Raw genomic sequence first — 22,396 nt, 5'->3', positions numbered from 1 at the left:
GTCTTTAATAAAAAATGTTTGTAATTGTCTCATGGAGATTAACAAAAGTGCAGCAAATGTAAAAACCTACATATGCATATGAAAGAAACCAAATAGCTTAATAAACTGTTATGGTCCATTCATGCGTGTGTGTGCACATTTCAGCACGAGTGTGTGTATGTGTAGAAAATATAATAAGGTCTAGATTCTGATGATGTGAATATACTAAGCTCTCTGAATTCTGAAGGTAAAGGCCAATCTCTACAGAATGCAAAGATTGCCGTGCATCGATTTATGAGAAAACAGGCTACAAAATGAACTGCAGTAGAGTAGAGTGGAAGGGAGCCCAGAGGGGAGGCTGGTTAAAGAGACCTCTCTTTCGCCAGATCCTCTCTTCCTTGTGCACTCGTAAGCACTTTTTCTTCAGTCTCCTCCAGGATTGGCTCCACTGTTACTCTCTTACTTACAAACAATCTCAGGCTTTTCCGTTGGGCCAATAAGCATGCTTAGCAGTGATAACATGGCACCAGGCTTCTTGGCATCAGAGCCCAGAGGAGACAATCTCCCCAATGTTCTTCCTCTTTGTCTAGTTCCTGTCACAGATACTATAACTGCTCCTCTTGTGTCTACTCCCTGGTCACCTCCACCCATTCCTAGCCTTTGAAATTGGTCCTCTCTACTGAAAACTCTTTCCTGACTACCCCTGACAAGCAATAATGATCCACGTTCAACCTTCATCCTTCTTCTAGAAGTTTCTCTCATCACTAAACAAACATCTTAAAATCCTGCTGTTTAACAGAGTAGCACAGTGGGCGTCCTCTATGACCTCTGAATGACTCAAGGGCTCCTTTCAAGGTTTGCTTCTGTCCCTTCCACTTCTAATTATGAAAGCAGACGTCTTCAATGTTCTCCTTTGGGCTTCTGTCTTATTTCATTCTTTCCCTTGGTGAAAATGTGTCCCTCATCAACTGCATCTCCCATTCTTTGCTATGTCTTCTACAAAGGTAAAAATGTTATGAATACTTAAATATGCAGAAATTAACAATCCTTTAACATTCCTAGTTAATTAATAAGCTCCTACATTCTTCTGGTTATATTTTTTTTAATTCTTTTTTAATTAAAATTTCCACCTTCTCCCCGTTTCCCATTTCCCTCCCCTCCTCCCAAATATTGCCCCCTCCCCCCAGTCCCCTCCCCCTATCCCCACTCCTCTTCTCTTCCCCCCACACCATTCCCCCTCCCTCTCGATACTGGAGAGCAGTCCATATCTCTGCCCTGCGGGAAGACGAAGGTCTTCTATCTATGTCCAGGAAGGTGAGCGTCTAAACAGGCTAAGCACCCACAAAGCCAGTTCATGTATTAGGATCGAAACCTAGTGCCATTGTCCTTGGCTTCTCATCAGCCTTCATTGTCCGCCATGCTCAGAGAGTCCAGTTTCAACCCATGCTTATTCAGTCCCAGACCAGCTGGCCTTGGTGGGCTCACAATAAATCAGTTCCACTGTCACAGTGGGTGGGTGCACCCCTCGTGGTCCTGATTTCCTTGCTCATGTTCTCCCTCCTTCTGCGCCTCATTTGGACCTTAAGAGCTCAGACCGTTGCTCCAAATTGAGTCTCTGTCTCTACCTCGATCCATCGCCAGATGAAGGTTCTGAGGTGATATGTAAGATATTTATCAGTATAGGATAGGGTCATTTCAGGTTCCCTCTCCTCAGTTGCCCAAGGTACCAGCAGGGGACATCTCCCTGGACACCTGCGAACCCCTCTAGAGTCAAGTTTCTTGCCAACCCTAAGATGGCTCTCTTAGTTAGGATATATACTTCGCTGCTCCCGTATCCTCCCTTCCTATATCCCAACCATCCCAATCCCCCGAGCTCCTCTCATCCTCCCCTTCTCATGTTTCTCATCCCATTTCCCCTTTGCCCCTTGCCACCTCACCCGCAAGTTCCCAGTTATTGCCCTGCAATCTTGTCTACTTCCCCTCTCCAGGCGGATGACTATATGATTTTCTTTGGGTTCACTGTCTTATTTAGCTTCTCTGGTTATATTAATATATGGTTTGAACAATGAGAATATCTTTGTTCCTTCTTGCCACTCTCTAAACTTATTGTCTTGACTCCTGACCAGATTTGAGGCCAGATTTGACTGACTCCATTATTGAATGTTAATGGCATCCTTTGCTTTTTTCTTTCTCTTTGATTTGATCCCTTTAAAAATAATTAATATTAACCAGGTGGTGATGGTGCATGACTTTAATCCCAGCACTTGGGAGGCAGAGGCAGGTGCATCTCTGTGAGTTTGAGGCCAGCCTGGTCTACAACAGCTAGTTCCAGGACAGGCTCCAAAACCACAGAGGAACCTTGTCTCAATAAACAAACAAATGAACAACAAAAAAATATGAGCTTAAAAATTCAAATTTGCTATAAAATGTATCCTTTTAAATACTTAAGTATATACAATATATATTTTGTGCCATTAATCAAAGCCCTGTTTGCCTATTGATTCCCAGGCTGTTGCCTGCCCCACACTTAGATTTCCTCTGTGTAGTTTACACACCACCTTTATTTTTTTCTCAGAGACCATGAAGGATATTTATCCCTTTATATTGAGTACTTTAGTAAATGTGACCTTAACAGACGTTCCTTATACCAACTACAGGCTGGTATAAAGTGATATTTTGCAAATAGTTCATTTTACTTTTGGGAGGCCCAGCATCCATTTCACAGATGGAGACTTATTCTTACTTATGAATGTTGGCTTGACTTGTTTCTAGCCAGTTTTTCTAACTTAAATTATCCCGTTTCTCTTCATTTTGCCTATAGGTTTTTTACATTTCATATATATATATGTATATATATATGTATATATATGTATTCATATATGTATATATATATGTATGTATATATATCTTTCCTTGGGTGAACCACTGGCCCCTGGCATCCTCCTGTCCTCCTTTTCTTGTTCCTCTCTCATCCCTAGATTTCTCCTCCTATTTGTTCTCTCTGTCTGCCAGTCCCACCCATTCCCTCTCCTGCCTAGCTACTGGCTGTTCAGTTTTTATTAGACCAATCAGGTGTTTGGGGCAGGCAAAGTAACACAACTTTACAGAGTTAAACAAATGCAACATAAAAGAATTCAACACATCTTTATATCATCAAATATTCCACAGAATAAAGGAATGTAACACATCTTAAACTAATATTCCACAGCAAAATTTTCCCTACTTCACCTCCAAGAAAATCCAGATTCAAGTTAATAAGACTCTAAAATCTTAGATTTACCTTTGCAATCTTGATACTGAATCATAATTACAAAAACTCTGGACTATACTTTGTCCTGGCGTGGTCTAGTATGCCTTTCTAGTATTGTCAGAACTCCCTGTCAAACTTCAGAACTCAGCCTATAACTTTATTTTCTAATCTTCCTTCTTTCTAAAGTCTCTCACAAGTTGTAAGTTTTCCAGAAATAAATCTTCATGATCCTTCTGAAAGCTTTCTTAAGCCTAGAAAGTTTTATCTCCTCCATCATGTTAGCCCTTATCATAAGTAGATGCTTTTAAAACATGGCAAATAAAAGTTATTTTTCATTATAATTATTCTTAGATATTAGAATGTTATCATTCAAAATTAGTTAGGTATTATTAGATTCAATCCTTTTTTTCTATAAGGGAAGAGAATGAAGTTCACGAAACGAGGCATCAAATGATGGACAAGACAGGACTGAATTGAGAACTGTTTTCTTTCTGTCTTCTACTTCACACCCCACACTCATTTATTGGTGTTATAGAGTTTAATCATAAGCCTTCCTCTCCAAGACACATTGACGTCCTAACCCTTGTGCCTCAGAGTGTGACTTTATTTAAAAGTAGATTGATTAGCTAAGATGAGGGCACACTGGAATCACGTGGGCCCCTAATGTGATGTGAGCGAAGTCCTTAGAAGAACAGTACTGTGGAAAGATGAAGGTGTAGATGTCTCCGAAACCTCGCACCCAAGAGCACCACCATAATAGTACAAGGATTCCTGGGGTTCAGGGACAATTTGGCTCCAGGAATGCTTTGATTTGAGGATCCAAAAGTTCTGGCGTCACTTTAGTACCATTTGTTACTTGTTTGCTTTTGGACCATTTCTTGACTGCACCCATTGTTGGTGGTGATTATCAACTCCCACCTCCGTGCCACTGTCTTTCCACAGTGAAATGGAATTTTAGAATCAGCCAAAACTTGTAGAGGCCAACCTGTCACTCAAAGGTGGATCTGCTTATCTGTAGGTAAAGCTCCAAACTCTACCTAATAAAATTTAAAGCACCAGATGCCACAATTACATGTTGTAGCTGATGACTTGGAGAATTGAACTGAGTAAGGGGTAGACATAGCTAAGACTTCGGGTCCTAATTTTTTTTTTTTTTGGCGCATTTGTTAGTTTATTTTCTTTTTCTCCAAGAAGCACAAACTACTTATTAATTAAGTAGTTCAAAGACTACTTAAGTGTTTATCTCTACATCTCCAGCACTAAGACAGCACCCGACCTGCAGTGAGCACTGTGTGAGCAAAGGAGTGGGTGAGGAATCTGAGGGTGAGTGGGGTCCAGCACTAAGGCAATAGAAGGAAACAGTAAGAACTCTTTTTGCTCTCCAAGGAGTCCTGGGTTTCCCCTTCCTGCACCAGTATCCCCTGTATGCCTCCATGCCATTTCTTCTTCCAAGCAATTTGCTATGTAGAATTTGATCTGTGACTTATCATGACCTTTTTCTACCCTCACCTGTTTTTTTTGTTTTTTGGCCTCATTGGGATCCTTAGTGTATGAACAACCTCAGGTGTCTCCCACATATACTTCTAAAGAGATAGTACTGTTGTAGGAGGCTGGGATCCAGGCTAAGTGCCTCCAGATGCTTGTCTTTTACCCAAAGGTCTAAAATTGAGGGGGTCACACAGATTTGCCAAAATAGCTAAGATAGCTTTATTTAGAAACGAGTGATAGTACAGACTAGAGAGAGATAGACTGTCAAGGTTGACAGCTGGCCACAGGAGCAAGACACTCTTAGGCAACAGTTCTCAAACCTTCCTACTGCTGCAACCCTTTAATACAGTTCCTCATGTGACCCCTGACCATAAAATTATTTTTATTGTTCCTTCAAACCTGTAATTTTGCTACTGTTATGAATTGTAATGTAAATGTCTGATATGCAGATGATGTTGAGATCCCTGTGAAATGGACATTCAGCCTCCAAGGGGTTGAGACCCACAGATTTAGAACCTCTGCTCTAGGGCCTCATGTCATAGTCCAGGGTCTCTTTTTATGGAGTTTAAAGGAAGGAGGAGAAGGTTATTAAGGGTCAAATTTGGGTGTTTTTTTTATTTTGATTGATATATTAAGTGATATATCCTTTTTTCCTGTTGCAAACATCGCTTTCTATAATGCATTTGATTTTAATCATAGGCTCACATACTTTATGCATAAGCCTATGATTATAAACAGGGATTTGCTTGGAAGATACAGCTTGTCCTACTAGCCACTCAGAATCATTTCAAGTTAGATTGGCCTTTCCATTGGTCACAGAAGATCTATTGAGAATATATTTGAAACCTTCTAGGTTTGGTAGTCCTAAAGGGCTGAAAAACATGTACTATTGATCAGACAGGGGTGCATTGTAGTCCGGAATAGGGGGCTTTTGTTTAGAGAGGGGTATGTGCACACAGTCTGTACAGGTCAAAGGGTCAGCTGGCCACGTGCATTATTACAAGAGGGTGGGGTGTGCATAACCAAAGCCACATGGAGTCTTGGGTTAGTTAGTACACAGAGTCTTAGGTTAGTTAGTAAGCTTCTCCATCTCACTTTCCCCACCTTTCTGGTCCTCTATGTCACCTCTCTGTCAATGAATTTCTACCTTGAGCAGACTTCTTATCCTAAAATTTGAACTTTAACATACTTTTCCATAGTTTAGCTGGATTTGAATGAATGACCTTTAAATCTTGGTCCTGTCCATAGCAGGCCTTGAGCGATGTCAGCAAACTGAGAGGTGTGTAGCCACCACAGGGGTGAGTTGGGTTGCCTAATGAGCATGCAATACCTGTGGATTGCTCTGAACTGATTAGTGCCATTTTCAATTTTATAATGAAATATGCATATGGTAAAAGCATTGCTCATGCTAATAGAATTTCAAACAAATTCAAACTTGAGTACCTTAGACAGACTTTAATGAAGTCTTGATGAAGCTCATATTTAAACAAATTGTGCAAAACTTCCAAGATTTCATCATTTTATTTGTGGGGTTCTCTCCTGTCCTTTCAGGGGTGATCCAGAACCGGTGGCCCAGTTCTGCTCTAAGCAATCTTGTTTCTTGTACAAACGGAATTAAAAACCGAGAGAGAAATCCTCCGAAGTGGCAACCAGGAGCTATGCTGAGAGGAAAATAGTGCCTTCTGCTCTCATCTTTGTGTCTGTCGCCTCTGGGGGAAAGGAATGTATTGGTTTCACTTTTCCCATTGGCTTCCTTTGGATATTTTTTTTTTCTCGGCAGGCAGCCTTGGTGAAAAAATAAGCTCATATTTTAATGTAAGATGTCTGTTCTCTCAAATACACAATGCCGTAGTTGGAATCTGGCCAGGTATTTTTTACCCTGTGTACTTTATACTTTCAGATACTTGTTGAAAATGTAAAACATAATTTTGACTTATTGAGGTTTAATAGACTATAATGATAAATTGTTTTGGGAGTCTGTTACATATGTATTAGGGTACCAATAATGAAAAACATACCTTTCAATGAAGTCCACGAAATCTTGTGGTGTCTATGATACAAACACTAGATGAACTTACTAATTATGAGTCAGGACTAATGAATTTGGTGATGCCTAGTGGGCCTGATCTTAGCCCTGAGATATAGTCACCTTTCTATAACTCTTCCCCACCAGTTTTCTTAGCATGCAGTTCATCTGAACAGTGTGGGAAGGGAGAAGTTCAGCTGTGCATGGTCCAACTCGGGATGGGCACATCAGTCTCCAACAAAGCCCCCAATGCCCAACATGGTAAATATCACCAACAGGGAGATCACAGATCTGCTCTGAAATACACTGCATCATTTGTTGGCTATAGAGCCATAGGAAATTCTACCAATTTAGAAGTCCCCCAGTCTGCTCCTCATAAGTGAAACTCTCTAAACTTACACCTGTGCCAATCAGTGTTTTTTTTTCAGTGTGACACCCACTAGAGATATCTGACAAGAGGGACCCTCAACTGAGGAATTGCTTCCATCAGACTGACTCTTGTGCATGTCGGTGGGGCTATTTTCTTGATTAATGCTTGCTGTGGGCGAGCTCAGCCCACCATAGGCTGTGTCATCCCTGAGCAGGTCGTCTGGGGTAGGATGAGAAAGCAGGCTGAGCAAGCCATGGGAAACAAACCAGTGTGCAGAGTTCTTCTTTGGTCTGTGCCTCAGTCCCTGCCTTGACTTCCCTTAATGGTTATCTGTGGCCTGTCAGCCAAATCAACTATTATGTCTCCAACTTGGTTTTGGTCACGGTGTTTATCACAGGAACAGAAACAAAATAAGACAACATGTAAGGCGTGAATCAACTCATAGGCTTGAACACAGCAATCGTGGCCAGAACCTGCAGATCCAGAGCTGTGTAGACAAGATCGACTGACAAAATTGGGAGCATGGGGATGGGGGAGAAGGGACAGTAGAGAGAGTAGAGGAGGGGAAAAGGAGAGGGGGAAGAAACCTTGAGGGAACTGGATAGTCGTGATGGAGGAAGGACAGAGTTGAGAGTAAGGAAAGAGATTGAGAGAGCCATTATGGGGCTAGCAAGAAACCTGACACTAGAGAAATTCCCAGGAATCCACAAGGATGACCACAGCTAAGACCATAAGCAGTAGAAGAGAGGGTTCCCAAACTGGCCTTGCCCTGTAGTCAGATTGATGACTATCTTAAATGTCATCATAGAACCTTCATCCAGCAACTGAGGAAAACAGAGGCAGAGACCCACAGTGGAGCACTGGGCTGAGCTCCCAAAGTCCAGCTGAAGAGTGGGAGGAGTGAGAATATGAGCAAAGAGGACAAGACCATGATGGGGACACCCACAGAAACAGTTTACCTGAGCTAATGAGAACTCACCAACTCCAGCCATACAGGGAAGAAGCCAGCATAGGACCGTATTTGACCCTCTGAATGTGGGTGGCAGTTGTATGGCTGGGGCAGACTGAGGGGCCACTGGCAACAGCATTAGGGTTTTTCCCTACTGCTTGTACTTTGGAAACTCATTCTATTTGGATGGATACCTTGCTCAGCCTAGATATAGTAGGGAGGGCCTTGGACTTTCCCCAAAACAATGTGCCTTATCCTCTCTGAGGAGTGGAGGTGGGGGTAAGGGGCATGAGGAAAGGTGTAGGGAACGGAAGGAGGGGAATGGGAACTAGGATTGGTATGTAAAATGAAAAGAGATAGTTTGTTTTCTTTTAAAAAAATAAATTAAAAATAAAAGAATGTACTTTGAACTTGCCCTGAACAAAGCACACTGTATGTGTTAAAATACTTTATTTTGATACTCATATATAACCCATATTTTTATTCTCAGCCTGCCTTCCTTCCTTCCTTCCTTCTTTCCTTCCTTCCTTCCTTCCTTCCTTCCTTCCTTCCTTCCTTCCTTATATTTTGTGCAGGAAAACATTTAAAGCCACTTGTCCTCTGGTAATGGCCTCTGTCACTTTCCCCTGTGACAGCTATATGCAGTTTAATGCTTTCCTGATTGTGAAAACGTATCCCTATCTTACCCAAGAGCACAGATTTGGTGGGGAAATACAAGCTTGTCTTTCTTTATCGAAGCATGGGAGGAGTCACGCATGTAGCTTCTTCACCAGCCTTGACACTTGATTTTTCTGGACAAAACTTATAACCCATGGAACCCAGCTCACAGCTGTTGTTGACAAACTGAAACCGGAATCTGCTATTATGCCTGAGAGAAAACGGAGGTCATTTGGTCAATTCAGGATGCGGTGAGTCAGGTGATAGGAAAATCCTGAGGGCAGTGAATAATCTATAGTAAGAAAAAAAAATGTTTGCTTCCATATCAATGATGCTTCTGGGCATTGGTGCTTCTGTTTTGTAAGCATAGAAAAGCAGGTGTGTTGTTTAGATGGTGGTAGACACTCCTGGGAAACACAAGAGTAACCTGTGTCTAAAACCGGGCTTGCTGTGACCCTCCTGATCCTCTCCAGGCAGAAGGGACAGTACCCCGGGATTGATATCAGGAGCTCAGTGCTGGGGTTGAGTGATCTCTCTCTCTCTCTCTCTCTCTCTCTCTCTCTCTCTCACACACACACACACACACACACATCACACACACCACACCACACACCACACACACACAGACACCACACAGACACCACACAGACACCACACACACACAACACAACACACACACCTCACACACCACACACACACCACACACACAACACCACACACACACCTCACACACACATCACACACACACACACACACAAAGTGTGAATTGCCTAGTTTGGCCTAGAGATGGCAATGACTGTCTTAGTGTTATTATGGGATCAAATTAAGCACCAGCTGAGAGAGCTTCAAAAAACTTTGAGATTATAAAAGGCAGGGAAATCACATTTTTGTATCCCAAAGGACAATGTCCTGCACATATTCTCATTGCAATGTCCTGAACATTGCGCTTGGTCCCTCTTGGGAAAACAATCCATAAAATAAACCATAAATGTTAGTATAGAAACACTCCTTTTTCCCTTCAAAAGTTGCCGTGTAATGTGCTCCTCAGAAGTTGAGTTACAAAGTTAGGCTTCGAAAGGCTGGTAGGAATTCAAATTTGTGTTACCACCACTGCATTTCCTCTGGATGTTTCTCTGCATCTTTAACAGCCAGAAGGGAGTTTAATGCCATTCCTAGAGCTTCAGCAGCAAGCCTGGCTCGCTCCTAGTGGAAAAATGAGCAATAATTTAGCCAAAATGCACAAATGCTCCTGGAGAAAGAGAACAGGAAATTAACTTCTCTTTGGCAGTGCAGGAACTCCCTGACCTCAGCAAAGCATCAGCAAGAAAGGAGGCTTTGCCAAGGGGCCCTGAGGCTTTCCTCTCCAGTCTCCCAGGGCAGGAGTGATTTCCCCTGTTTCCCCTCATTCCTTGCTTTATCGATATCTTCTAAAACTATCTTTATTTTTTTTCTGAGCAAACATTAACAATGCATCTGAAATTTCCCACAGTATAAGATAAATCAATTTGCCCAAGGATTTTAGAGTTATGCGACGCAGACAGATTTGGGGTAGATTAGTTCTGTTTAAAAAGGAGTAAGTGGGGGTGGGAGGAGGAAAAACTAAGCTTATTCTTTCTCTTACAAGGAAGCATTAAGATAATATATAGGCTTTGAAAATTGATGGGGAAAGGAAATGTGGTGGAAATATACTCTTTCAAATACAGAAATCCCAAGACTCTCACCCATCTCTGATTTTAATTTTCTTTCTACATTCTTATTTTATTATTGTTTGTATGCTAGGTGTTTTGTCTGCATATGTGTATACAGGAATATCTTGATCTGAAGTTACAGACAATTGTGAGCTGCCATGTGGGTGCTGGGAATCGAACCCAGGTCCTCTGGAAGAGCAACCAGTGCTCTTAACTTCTGAGCCATCTCTCCATCCCCACAACACCCATCTTCATATAAAAATATTGGCCTCCTAAAAAGAAGCTTTGTAAAAATCTGTAATAACAAAGGGAGCATGCCCCATCACACAATGTTGTGCACACAATCCTAAGCATGCGTGTTTGCAAAATCCGAAACTGCGCAATGTGACCAAATTCTATAAGGCCCAGCATTAAAGCAAAATCTTTCAGCAAGCTGCTGAAGGAGGTCAGGGCAGAGACCGTGTTTACATCCGTCTGGGCACATAACATGGCAGGTGAATGGGCGAGTGGGAGGCGCCGACAGTTTATGTTTTGTATCCTGTATAGAATTTCCTATAGTGGCCAGCAGTCCTTTGGACTTGCAATTGGATTCCTGAATTCTGATATCCTCACCAACGTTTTACCTCCCCTCCCCATTCCTTCCTCCACTTAAAAGATCCCTACTTCCTGCTTGGTTGAGAAAATTAAAACAATCTGCCCTGCCGGAAAGGATGGTTTCTGTTGGACACTTTAACAAGCAAGCTCTGGGAAGGGGGCTTGTCTTTCTCACCAGCCAAAGAAAATAGCCAGAAGCTTCAGCAGAGCTTCCCACACCCGGCCCGCAGAGGAAGGAATTCCAAACTTTGATATCAGCCTGAATCGATCGGTGTTTATGTTCTGGGATCTTTAGATTCTGACATTTATTGCCAAGGCTTGGATCTGGGAGCAAGGAGCTGGAGTCTAATGCCTTGGCCTATGAGAGTTGGTCTGTAATTTGGGCACTCAAAGTGTTTCTTGCAAAGAACAGCTACAGCATCTGGTAGTTTGAATAGCAAGGGTAAAGCTACAGGAGAGGAAAAGTGAGACTTAGATAGCCTAGACACACCCATTACAGGATAAGATAAGGAGCCGAGAGAGAGTGGACAGCCAAGTGGACGCTCAGAGGAAGCGGGGGGGGGGGGGGGGGGGCGGGGACAGAACAAGTGGTAAGATATGCATCCGTGCACTTAAGGGAAAACCACTAACTCCTTCCATGAGGGATCTGGTTCTTGAATACTAAGCATGCCCTCTCTCATTTTTCTTAACCACTTTGGCTCCCGTATGGGTGGAGATAAGGGCGTCTCTAGGTTTGCAGGTATGTGCCTCTATTTTATAACCAACTCTGGTACTCAACGAGAACTGGAACTGACCTCAGCTGCCCCGGGGAGACAGGAACACCTGCACAGAGTGCGTCTACTATGCATCCTTATCATCTGTGCAGCGCACGGAGCCATGGATTTTGGGAGAGAATCTAGATCACTGGCTATGAATATTAAGGGGAAGGAGGGAAGCAGGAGTATCCAGAGATGCAATATGCATGGGCTGGATCAGAGGTAATAAATGTAGGCTAAGGACCCTATCCTTCTCTCTCTGGGGGTATAAATATGGGACCGGGTAGACAGCAGACAGAAAGGTCTCTCAATCCCTAAGTCCCTATGAATTCTACACTCACATCCGGCAGGTGCTTCCTTAGGCTGGACTCTGCCCAGAGGGAACATGTGCGCTCTGCTGCCAGAAAGAGATTCCAGGCTGCCTGCCATGCGTTTTCTCATGGTGACCTACAACGGAGGTGACATGCAGAGAGGCTAGCAGGCATAGAAGGACAGTTGGGAGATATAAACATGACCGGAGGTGGGAGCATAGGCAGCATGTTTTTGTTGTTGGGAATACAGGAGGAAGAAAAAGAAGACATGGACACAGAAATTGCGGCATTTGAGAACCTAGTAATGGAGACCGTGGGAAGGTCCGTAGACTGTCCAATAGTGACCATTGTTTCGAAGCCATAGTGTGAACGTAATTCCATAAGTGACTTTTGAGATACTGATGTGTGAATTTACTTACAGAACATTATCACAAAACTGAAAAATTAAAGCATATTTACATACAATTAATGATGAATTGCCTATTTTTTTGGTCTAGCCTTTAAATCTAAGAAGTATGCTCATTAAGTATGTGTGACATTTAAAAAGCCATGTTTTTACTAGCAATATTCTTAGTATGACCAGTTTTATAAATTAGAGACTAAAGATATGATTCCATGATTATTTTTCCATGTTTTAGTATCACTAGTATGCAAACACCCCTTTTCTTATTCTGCTTGTAATCTGACAGAACCTCTACGAATTCATATTCTCAAAACCGGAAGAGTTTTTATTGAGATTGTTTTTACTATTTCAAGAAGGTCTGTTTTCTACAGCGTCTTCATAAGATCTTCGTTTAATAAAGTTCTGCATTCGCGAAGGACTGTGTATTTTTTGGAGGCTTCCGTAGGAAGGGTCCTTTGGTCCTTGAGTGGCGTGAATGGAAAGGCGGGCGGTGACAGAGCTGAGGGCAGATGAGCGGAGCCGAGGGTTTCAAGCAGAGCCTGCAGAGAAGGTGAAGAATGGGGTCTGGGATACAGAGGGAGACTTGCAACCCAGCAGTCCTTGGAGCGCTGCGGGAAAAGCCTCCAATCCGGAGCATCGGGCATCTGTGAGGATATCTGGCCACTGCGTGGTGCTTAGGTACTGGTACTGTGGTAAGGACTCCAGTGCTCCTTCCTTTCTGTTCCATTCACGTTGCAGGGCCTTGCTATTTTAAGGCCGAGGGGCTGAATTAACTCCTTGTTTAGGCACCAGGGGCCAGAGACTTGCTATTATTTTATCATATTTCAAAAGAACAAGGTCTTTCCTTGTCCGTGCCTTGTTATTTCATAAGGCTGGATTGTCAACTGCACATTTGCTGTATCGCGAACAGTGCCCTGTAAGAAGGGCTAACGCTAAGGGAGCTCCGAGGGCAAGAAGGATCTGCCAAGTCGGTTGGGCAGCTTTTATTCTGACATAAGCTGCTGTGACCAGGGTTTGGGCTGCAAAGAAAACGACTTCCTACATTTGTTAAGTTCTATTGGAGTCCAGAGGAGCGGCGCGGGGAAGGGACAGGGTTAGAGGAAGAAGACAGCAGGAAGGTGGAGAGACAAAAGTGGAATACTCCAGAAAGGAACAGCTTCGCTTGCTCCACAGTACAGAGAAGCTACCGAGAAGCCAAGTGCACTCCCCCCTGGTCTCGCTTCATGACAGGCTTTTTTTTTTTTTTTTTTTTCCTAAAGCCGTCTTGAAGGAAGCTCTCTGACCAGTACCTCCCAGCTATTGCCGGGCTTTTATCCTCTCAGCTGGGGCTTCGTTATGTCTGCAGAGCTATAGTAAGCAGAAAACTGATGGTGCACAGCTGTGCATGGTGGGTGGCATCTCAGAGCAAGGAGCCCTGGTTTAGCCCGAGGAATACCTTCCAAAGGAGGCTGGAAACAGGCTTTCTGTTATTTTCAAAACATACACAGAGGGAAAGGGGGGGGAAGCAGAGAAGGGAGAGGGGAGGTGGATAGGTTCTTGGGTGTTGCCAGAAATGAGGGCCTTCTCAGTGGGACCAAAGATGGGATGGCAGGGACAGAGCAGGCCAGCAGTCACGCATGGACCCCCAGGAAGGACTCTAGGAGAAACTGCTACTCTTGTGTTCCTGGCTTCCTTTTGAGCTTCTCTTGTCTCCCAGATCCACACTGCATGTGAGCCTTACCCTGCAGGAGGAATGAGTAGACACAGGCATGTTGCCTCACACAGCACGACTGTGTACTTTCTGGTTTGCAAGAGAAGCTGTTCTGTTCACTCATTTCCCCTTTCGTTTTGCAACTCGCTCCTTCCTCTCCATCCTGTGTTCTCTTTCTTTCCTCGTGTAGAGCAGTTGCATAGTGTGGCCTCATAGTTTGAGCAGAGTGGTCTGGGAAAGCTTTAGCCATTACCTGCAGAGGGCGTACTCGATGACTGATAGATGGGAAGTCTTTCCTGATAAGTGGACATCACACTGTATTCTTTAGACGTTAGTATTTCAGACGTTCCCCGAGGACACGTACAACTTGTACACTTTATCAACAAGTGTTTGTGCAGATGGCTTGGTCCAGCTGTGTCTACTGTTCCCTTCCCTTTCCCCAGCTCTGTCCTTTAATTAGTGGGTTCAGACATGCTTGGCTGTTTACTGAATGTCCTCAAAGGCATTTCCCAAATGGGGTTTGACCGTACTGCTGCTGCCTCCCACTGCCTCTACACTGCCACGCCTGGTCCCACAGAGAAGAGCCAATAGCTCAGGCTCACAGTTTTTTTCCAGGCTTCTCCTGTGGTCGGATGCCACCTCAGCGAAGGTCTCATTCTTCCCTTCTTGCTGAGTCACTTTGGTTACTGACCCGCCTGCATAGTTTTGCAACTCCTTTTCCGTATGACATGAGGGTAGCATCTACGTTTTTAGGGAATCTTGTGATTTAGTTAGTCAAAGTCTGTCTGACCTTCTAGCATCCTACCCCGACACTCTACTACCCCAAAACAGTAAAACAAAGAGTGTCTGCCCTCTGCCTGTCCCCTCATCTCCCGTTTCCATGCTGCATCTTTTAGCAGAAGGAATCAAAGTTCATCAAAGTCAGACCAGCCTATATAATTAGCATGAGTTCTTCAATGTTATCATCTTGACTTTTCTCAGGCCTGGGTTTCCTGTTGGCTGCCGAACAAGTCCGTAGTGATACTGCATCACTCTTTTCTAAAATCTCACCATTTCCAGTTATTTCTTATCACTCATCTGATGGTATTTCTCTTCTTACAATAAAGAAGGACCATGGTACCAATCTTCAAGGGCCTTTTGATTTCTTTTCTCATCTCTCTTCTGCTTTGAATAGTCGTCTCTGTCTACTTCCATGTGCCACACTCACAAGACAGCTGAGCAACAGTGCCATGCCAGGGGTGCTTCTGGAGCCAGTCTTGGGCAGACCACGTCTCCAATGAAAGTCACGTTGCTCAGCTCCATCAAATTCTTCCTGCTGAACACACTCAGCGAGGCCTGGAGCTTCACTAGGCCTTTCACCGTTGCCTTCCCCAGAGTCCAGCACTATGCCTGCCACGCTTGAAAACTATCTAAGAGTAAGCAAATGAAGGGCAAAAGAGAGCAAGAGAGAGCAAGAGAGAGCTAGAGTGAGAGATAGAGAGAGCAAGTGAGCGAGCGAGTGAGACATCCCTGTTTCCTCAGCATCTTCTGTCTTGGCCTTGCCTGACTTTAGTGTGGTGAGAACAGCTTGCTCTTGTGTGTTCTCCATGGTGGGCTCTCAGTTCTGTGAAGGCAGAGGCCCTTCTAGTGTCCTGTGGGTTATTTGCCTCTATAAGGTAAGTCACTTTGTTGCAACAAGCTCCCCACCACAGTGTCCTGCTTTACTGTCCTAAAAGCAATGAAGCCAGCTGACTCTATACTGAACTCTTGAGGCAAAATAACTCCATGATATGATTTAGGAGTATAATCAAAAGATTCTTTGTTCTGAAAAATGTGGTCATCCAGTGACCAGCATGAGATTTCCTTGGGTCTGCTGCATGATAGAGTCATTGACATTTCGTTTAACAGGTGACACTCTTAAACCTTGTTTATTCATTGTTTATATATATATATATATATATATATATATATATATATGATGGAGGACACGCGAATGCTACTGTGTGTGTGTGTGTGCGTGTGTGTGTGTGTGTGTGTGAATAGGTCAGAGGACAACAACTCTGAGAATCAGTTCTCTCCTTCCATGGCTTCCGAAGATCAAACTGAGGTTTTTAGGCTTTTTTTTTTTTTTTTTATCGGTCTTTCCATTATGTATTTGACAGAAACAGGGAGGGAATGGTACAAGCGGCAGAGAGGTGGTGAGTGCCACACACACATGACAACATATGGACTAGAGACTGCAGGCTTCACGATCCCATCTGAGCTTCCCTTAAAAACAAGGGAGCAAGCTCTCTAGTGGGGCACGGGAATCTCCTGAAAGGAATCTGCCTTTCACAACACAGATGCTCTCTTAGAAAGCTGTGTGAGCGCCCATTCCTCAGAAGCTGAATTCACTTAGGATTCCTACTTTATGTCTTGAGGACAAACATAAAGTCAGTCAAATACAGATTGACAAGGAGTCATTAGCCCAGAGAAAGACAGAACACCTAAAGCAAATGTACCTCTCTCCTCACAGTTGTCTGGACACTAGGATACTTCAGAGAGGATGGTTTTGAGCAGCCCCAGAGGGAGCTCTTTCCTCTGTCCCCAGGAGGTGAATGGGCGTTCACACAATTTTCAGGCCTTTTTAATCAAGTGCTACTACCACTGAGTCATCTTTGGTCAGGAGACACTCTGAGGAGACTTTCCCAGCAAGCCCAAGAAACCTGCTGGCTTCTTATTATCTTGTAATTAGATTTTTAAGTAAAAATATGTTTGATATGTGTCCTGAAAAATCCCTTCCATTTTATTACCTACATTCTCTTAAATAAGTGTACATTTCCCCAAGGGAAAGAAGAATCTATTTTATTCTTATAGTGGAAATATTAGGGCATTATTCACTATGATAGAACTCTGTGATATTTTTAAAATGCCAGAAGTCTGGACTAAAAAGGCAATTTAACTTTTAGTCATCTATGACATGCATCTAAAGCCTTTGATATGATTTGTACTTAAGCATCAAAAGTTCTCATAAATATATAGTTACTTTAATAAATCCACCAAAAAGTCTTTTTGTCATGTGGGAAAAAAAAAAGTTTTATTTTCTGCCCCTACAATATTTTAAAGAGCTGTATTTCTTGGATTTGTGTAAATCCTCGTAAGGAATTTGAAGGTAACCGAGAAATATCATCGAGAAAGGGTGATTCTTTTGCTCAGTATTTTACTCTAAATTGATTGTGGTTTTCACATAGAAACTCATTTTTTGCCATTATTGCTGTAATACAAAATCCTAATAGAACATGTTTCTTGATATAAATTTTAACTACTTTCCATTGCCAAGATATTAAAGTAAAAGATGTTTACGTGCATCCATTCAAAACATATTTGTAATTGCATCTTTTGTGCCAAACATTTCCTAAGGCTGGGAAAACAATAGGGAACTCATCAGATGCAAACCTATTGCTCTGCTTCTGTAGAGAAGCACATAATGAACATAGTAATTAAACAAATAATACATGTGTGTTAGAGATGATGACCCTTTGCACTCTAGCGCAGAACCCACTCCTATTGTTATGCTAAGTGACCATTGCATCAAACTATTTCCTAAACATTTATCCTTATATCTACAGGCGAGTGCAGCCCTCAACCCACATTAGAGACACCGTGTATTGCAATAAGAAGTGTCTCACAAGTAGTCCAAGTGCAGAAAGCAAAGGACTTTGGTGTGCTCAGCTCCAAACAGGGCAGTTATATCATTTCCTCCTAGACTACATTGAGGAAGAGGGTTTGGAAAGATTGTAAGAGCCTGGGGTCAGAGGGGATACTCATGCAAAATAAGATCTTCTGGACATAAACATGACTGATACATTCATGCACCACCACCAGCCGTGGCTGTCTGAACAAGGTCAAGTGTGGATGGCAGAGGGCCTTGTGTAGACTCATCCCTGCCTGCGAGCTACTGGGGGGAAAGTCGAAGGGTGTGGCCTCCAGTAGACTACCTGTGCTCTGCAGGGTAGCTCTGCACCCCTAGATACGAGGAGAGTTAATTCTACTCTCAGGGTAATAAAGAAAAAGAGAAGAAGAAAGGAGGACAGGAAGTTGTGGGGGAAGTCTGGCAAAGGGGCGGGTATGATCCAAATATATCGTGTATATGTATGAAAATTTCAAAGAAAAGATAAAATAAATTCAAACAGCATCAAAAGGAAGAAAAGAATGAAGAGGGGAAGGGAGGAAGGAAGGAAATAAGAAGTTACTTACAGAAAAGAAACACCGAAGGTGGAGACAGTGGGGGAGGCTCTGCTCCTCCTGTTTTAATAGTGCATACTTGTTCTCAAACACCAGTGTGCAGGGGCTGGACAGTGGTAGTTAAGAGTACATGCTAGTCTTGGAGAAGACCTAGGTTTAGTTCCAGGTACCTACATGGCAGCTCAAAACTACCTGCAATTCCAGTTCCAGGGGATTTAATGTCCTTTGCTGTCATTCACAGATACCAGATATACATGTGGCACACACACATATATGTAGGGAAACACATATACACATAAAAAAATGTCCACATATCATAACAGTTGTGTGGGTGACCAGCCACTCTCTGATTGGATTTAAGGCCTATTCCTTGAGATAGAACTTGGGCCACTTGCGTGGATAGGCAAGAACCTATAAATGGATAGACCATAGACCTGCAGGAAAACCAAATGTTATTTTGCTAAAGGAACATAAGATTATTCCAAATAATATTATGATATATCCTTAGTTCAGTGTCTTGCTCTGCCATCGTCAGAGAAAAAGTTTCTTCTTGCAGTAGATGGGAACTAACACAGGGACCTACAGCCAGACAATGTGTAGAAAGTGAGAGATTTTGAACATTCTGTCTTAAATGAGACATCTTTATCCAAATCCTTCCCTCAGGGCTCAGGAAGCTATGCAGAAAAGGAGGAAAAAAATTGTAAGAGCCAGGGGTGGGGAGATGGATCACTTCAGAGAGACAATGTCCTCCAGGCCCAACAGGACTATTGCACCTATAAAGTCTGCAGCAGCAAAAACAGGGTCTGCACAGGTTCAAAATAGAATGGGTACCAGCACAGACAGGGAGAAGTGGACCTGGGCTCCTACCCCAACCAAGAAGCTAGCTGCAGTTGGCATTGACTTGCAAAGGAAAAATTAGTTTTCTCCATTGGAGTCTTAATGCATATATAAACCACACGTAAGGACTCAATGCCCAGTAGTAGAAGATCAACACAGAACTAACTCAATGGTGTTTGTATAGACTTTCTGTCTCGTGTTGCTTTGTTTGGACATTTTTGGATTTTTGCATCTATGTTATGATTTCTGTCTGAATTTTTATGTGTTTTATTTGCCTATCTGTGTTTATTCATCTTTTTTTCTTGTTTGTTTGGAATTTTGCTTGTTTGGTTTCCTGTTTCTTTTCTAAAGAAAAGAAGAAAGAGCATAGATTTTGGTGGGTGGAGAGGTGGCGGGGGGGATCTGGGAGGAGTTGAGGGAGGGAAATCCATAATCAGAATACAGTCTATGAAAAAAAATTTAATAAAAAAGAAAAAAGATACATAATAATTTAATAAAAGTAGACTTCTATTTGAAATAAAAAGATAATGATCCTTATAAAAGAAAACAAAGCAAGCATATAGGTATATAGTTATTATTAAAACACGTTTAATGACGGAGACCAAACCTAATCAACTTACAGAATTCCTAATATAAAAGAAAAACTACAATATAATAACTGAAATTTATGTATGTTATAGCATCATTTAGCATCAGAACATCTTGTTATTGGACATGTTTATATCAAAACTTCATTTTCCTTCCAACACAAGCTCTAGAGGTGGGATTTGTTCTTTCAACCATACATACAACCTTGCATTTGGACAGATTAAAAAATCTTGGCCTGGTATGTAAAGCAAGGAAATAGCAGAGCCGGAATTCAAGTTCATGCTTTTGATGATCAATCTATCTCTCCGCCTGCTTTCCATGGCTCCATCAGACACTCCCAGGATGTTATTACAATATCCCACCTTCGCTTCACCTAAGCTGGTATAAAGATTTCAGATTTTGAAGTCTTTCCAGCAAAAATAATGTGCTCATCTATAAAAAGGCTCTCATGTAGTCTAGCAAAGTGATTGCTGAGGAAGAAATTGGCAAATCTCTCAGTAAGAAAGGAAGGCAGATAATTCTGGTCAGCAGGGTTATAAGCCTGAAAGTAAGCTGTAGTGGAGAAGAGACTGAATGCATGATTCCACTGAAGACTCAAAACTGGAAACTGAAGATGTAATCACAAGTGCTTATTTTCCAAAGTGCTGCTTCCCACATTTAGAATCCTTCATTTGTTGGTGTGGTTGACTAACTGTCCGCACAGTCTCTGTTTCACTGACGTAGTATGTACACCTGTCGTTGGACTAGCTCAAACTGTCCCTGCCCTTTGGTATTGGGCCACTCTGCTGATACAGTGGGTTATAAATATTACAGGGACAAGAGCAGTTTATACTACAGGATACTGCAACACAGTTTTACTGACGACCTCAATCCCTCTATTTGCTAGAGTCTCAGAAGTGAGTTAGAATTTTAGGTCACGTTATCGGGGTTTTAATAAAACACAGCCAGCACTTCTACATTATTTAAAATGTGTTCAGTACTAAGATGTGCTGGAGGAAGTTGTACTGCTCTTGATTCAACTGATGTTGGTTCAGTGAGAAAGAGGAGTGGTAGCTTTCAAAATGTACACGATTGAAGAGTTAGCTACTCTCTGCTCATGTCTGAGCTGCTGTCCTTGAGCAGGCTGAAGTAGAGAGAAGCATCCTGTGGTTAGGGAACACATAGTGAAGGAGGGACATTCTGGGTCCTTGTATTTCGCTTGAGTGTCACTGAGATATTTGGAAGCATCTGTCTTCCCCTTTCGCCCAGACGCCTGTTTGTTTACTTTGGCCTGGCAAGGGCCACACTTTCCCTACAATCCCACGTCTATCAAACGAAACAGCCCATGGTCAGTTTCAGACACCGCTTGTGAGATTGCCTCTCAGTTACATTTTCTTAGGATTTATGTCAGTTTGCAGATGAGTTCTTAGAGTTTAAATAGTGTACTGGTTAATTTTTGTCAGCCTGACACGAACTAGAGTTATTTGGGAAGCGGTAAATTTGAGTGAGATGATGCCTCCTTTGGACTGGCCTGTAAATAAGTCTATAGGGTAATTTTCTTGATTAACGGTTGATGTGAAGAGCTCAGCCCACTGTGAGCACTGCGACCCCAGTCAGGTGGCTCAGTAAGCAGTGTTTCCTCATGGTCTCTTCTTCCCCAAGTTGGTTTTGGTCAGTGTTTTTTGACAGTAATAGTAAGCAAACTATGACATAATTTCTTCATCAATAAACTAGAATATTCCTTAGCATGGAGGAATCATTGCTTCAGTGTGCTTTTCCCAAAGCACCATGCACAGAAGGTGATTGTGTTCTTTTGATCCTAGCTACACTCATCACACTTGCATGCAGCACACATAACTCAAACTCAGAACATTTGCTTGGCTCCTTGCTCTTTATGATGCATTATTATTTTAAAAACGCAGACATGGTACCTGCTAAGTGAAAAGCACGGCTATAAGTACTTTGCAAGTCTTAACTCTTTCACCTTAGTAGCACTCTTAGAAGAAAGATGCTGTCAAGGATCATATAGTAAGTGCTAGAAAGAGTAAGTGACAAGTTTGTATTCTGCACTTCACTAGGCGTGGTCTATACTTTTGCAGACAGCGAGAGTTTGCAGCTAAGTTGTCGCATCTCTTTCTTCTCTTCCCTCTACCATCTTAACCCCACTTGTTGACTCTTCCTGGCTCATGAAGATGCCTTCAAGCTTTGATTTATTGTAACTGAGAAAAACAACAGAGCAGTGGTCATTTTTTTGCCATCACTGCAACAAAATACCAGACAAAATCAACTTATTTTGACTTACAGTTTTAGGGGTAAGGTCCATCACTGTTGGTAAGGCATGGCGGCAGGGGCAGATAGGGAGTCGTATTGTGTATAGTGACAGGACACAGAGAGAAATGGATGCTGACACTCAGCTTGCTTTCTCATACACAGTTCCAAAGTCACGGCCAATGGAATGATGCTGACAGCCCCAGGGTGAGGCTTCCCACCTCAGCTAAGCCAATTTAGCAGCACCGTTATATACGTGACTCATACAGAGGTTTGAGTACAGTGTGATTCTAGATTCTGTCAAGCTGGCAATGAATATTCACCATCACAGACAACACTGGCAGCCTTTCAGCTCTGAGTC

At 42.7% G+C, this 22,396-nt stretch overlaps 1 protein-coding gene across 2 annotated transcripts in view; it reads left to right on the top strand.

Annotated features, from left to right (window-relative positions):
• The window catches only part of Cped1 (cadherin like and PC-esterase domain containing 1), a 280,079-nt gene that overhangs the window by 5,586 nt on the left and 252,097 nt on the right, over positions 1 to 22,396 (top strand). The window lies entirely within an intron of this gene.

This window comes from Chionomys nivalis, chromosome 1, assembly GCF_950005125.1.
Source record: "Chionomys nivalis chromosome 1, mChiNiv1.1, whole genome shotgun sequence".
Lineage (NCBI taxonomy): Eukaryota > Metazoa > Chordata > Mammalia > Rodentia > Cricetidae > Chionomys > Chionomys nivalis.
Note: the sequence above shows the minus strand (reverse complement) of the source record. Positions and strands in the feature narration are given on the sequence as shown.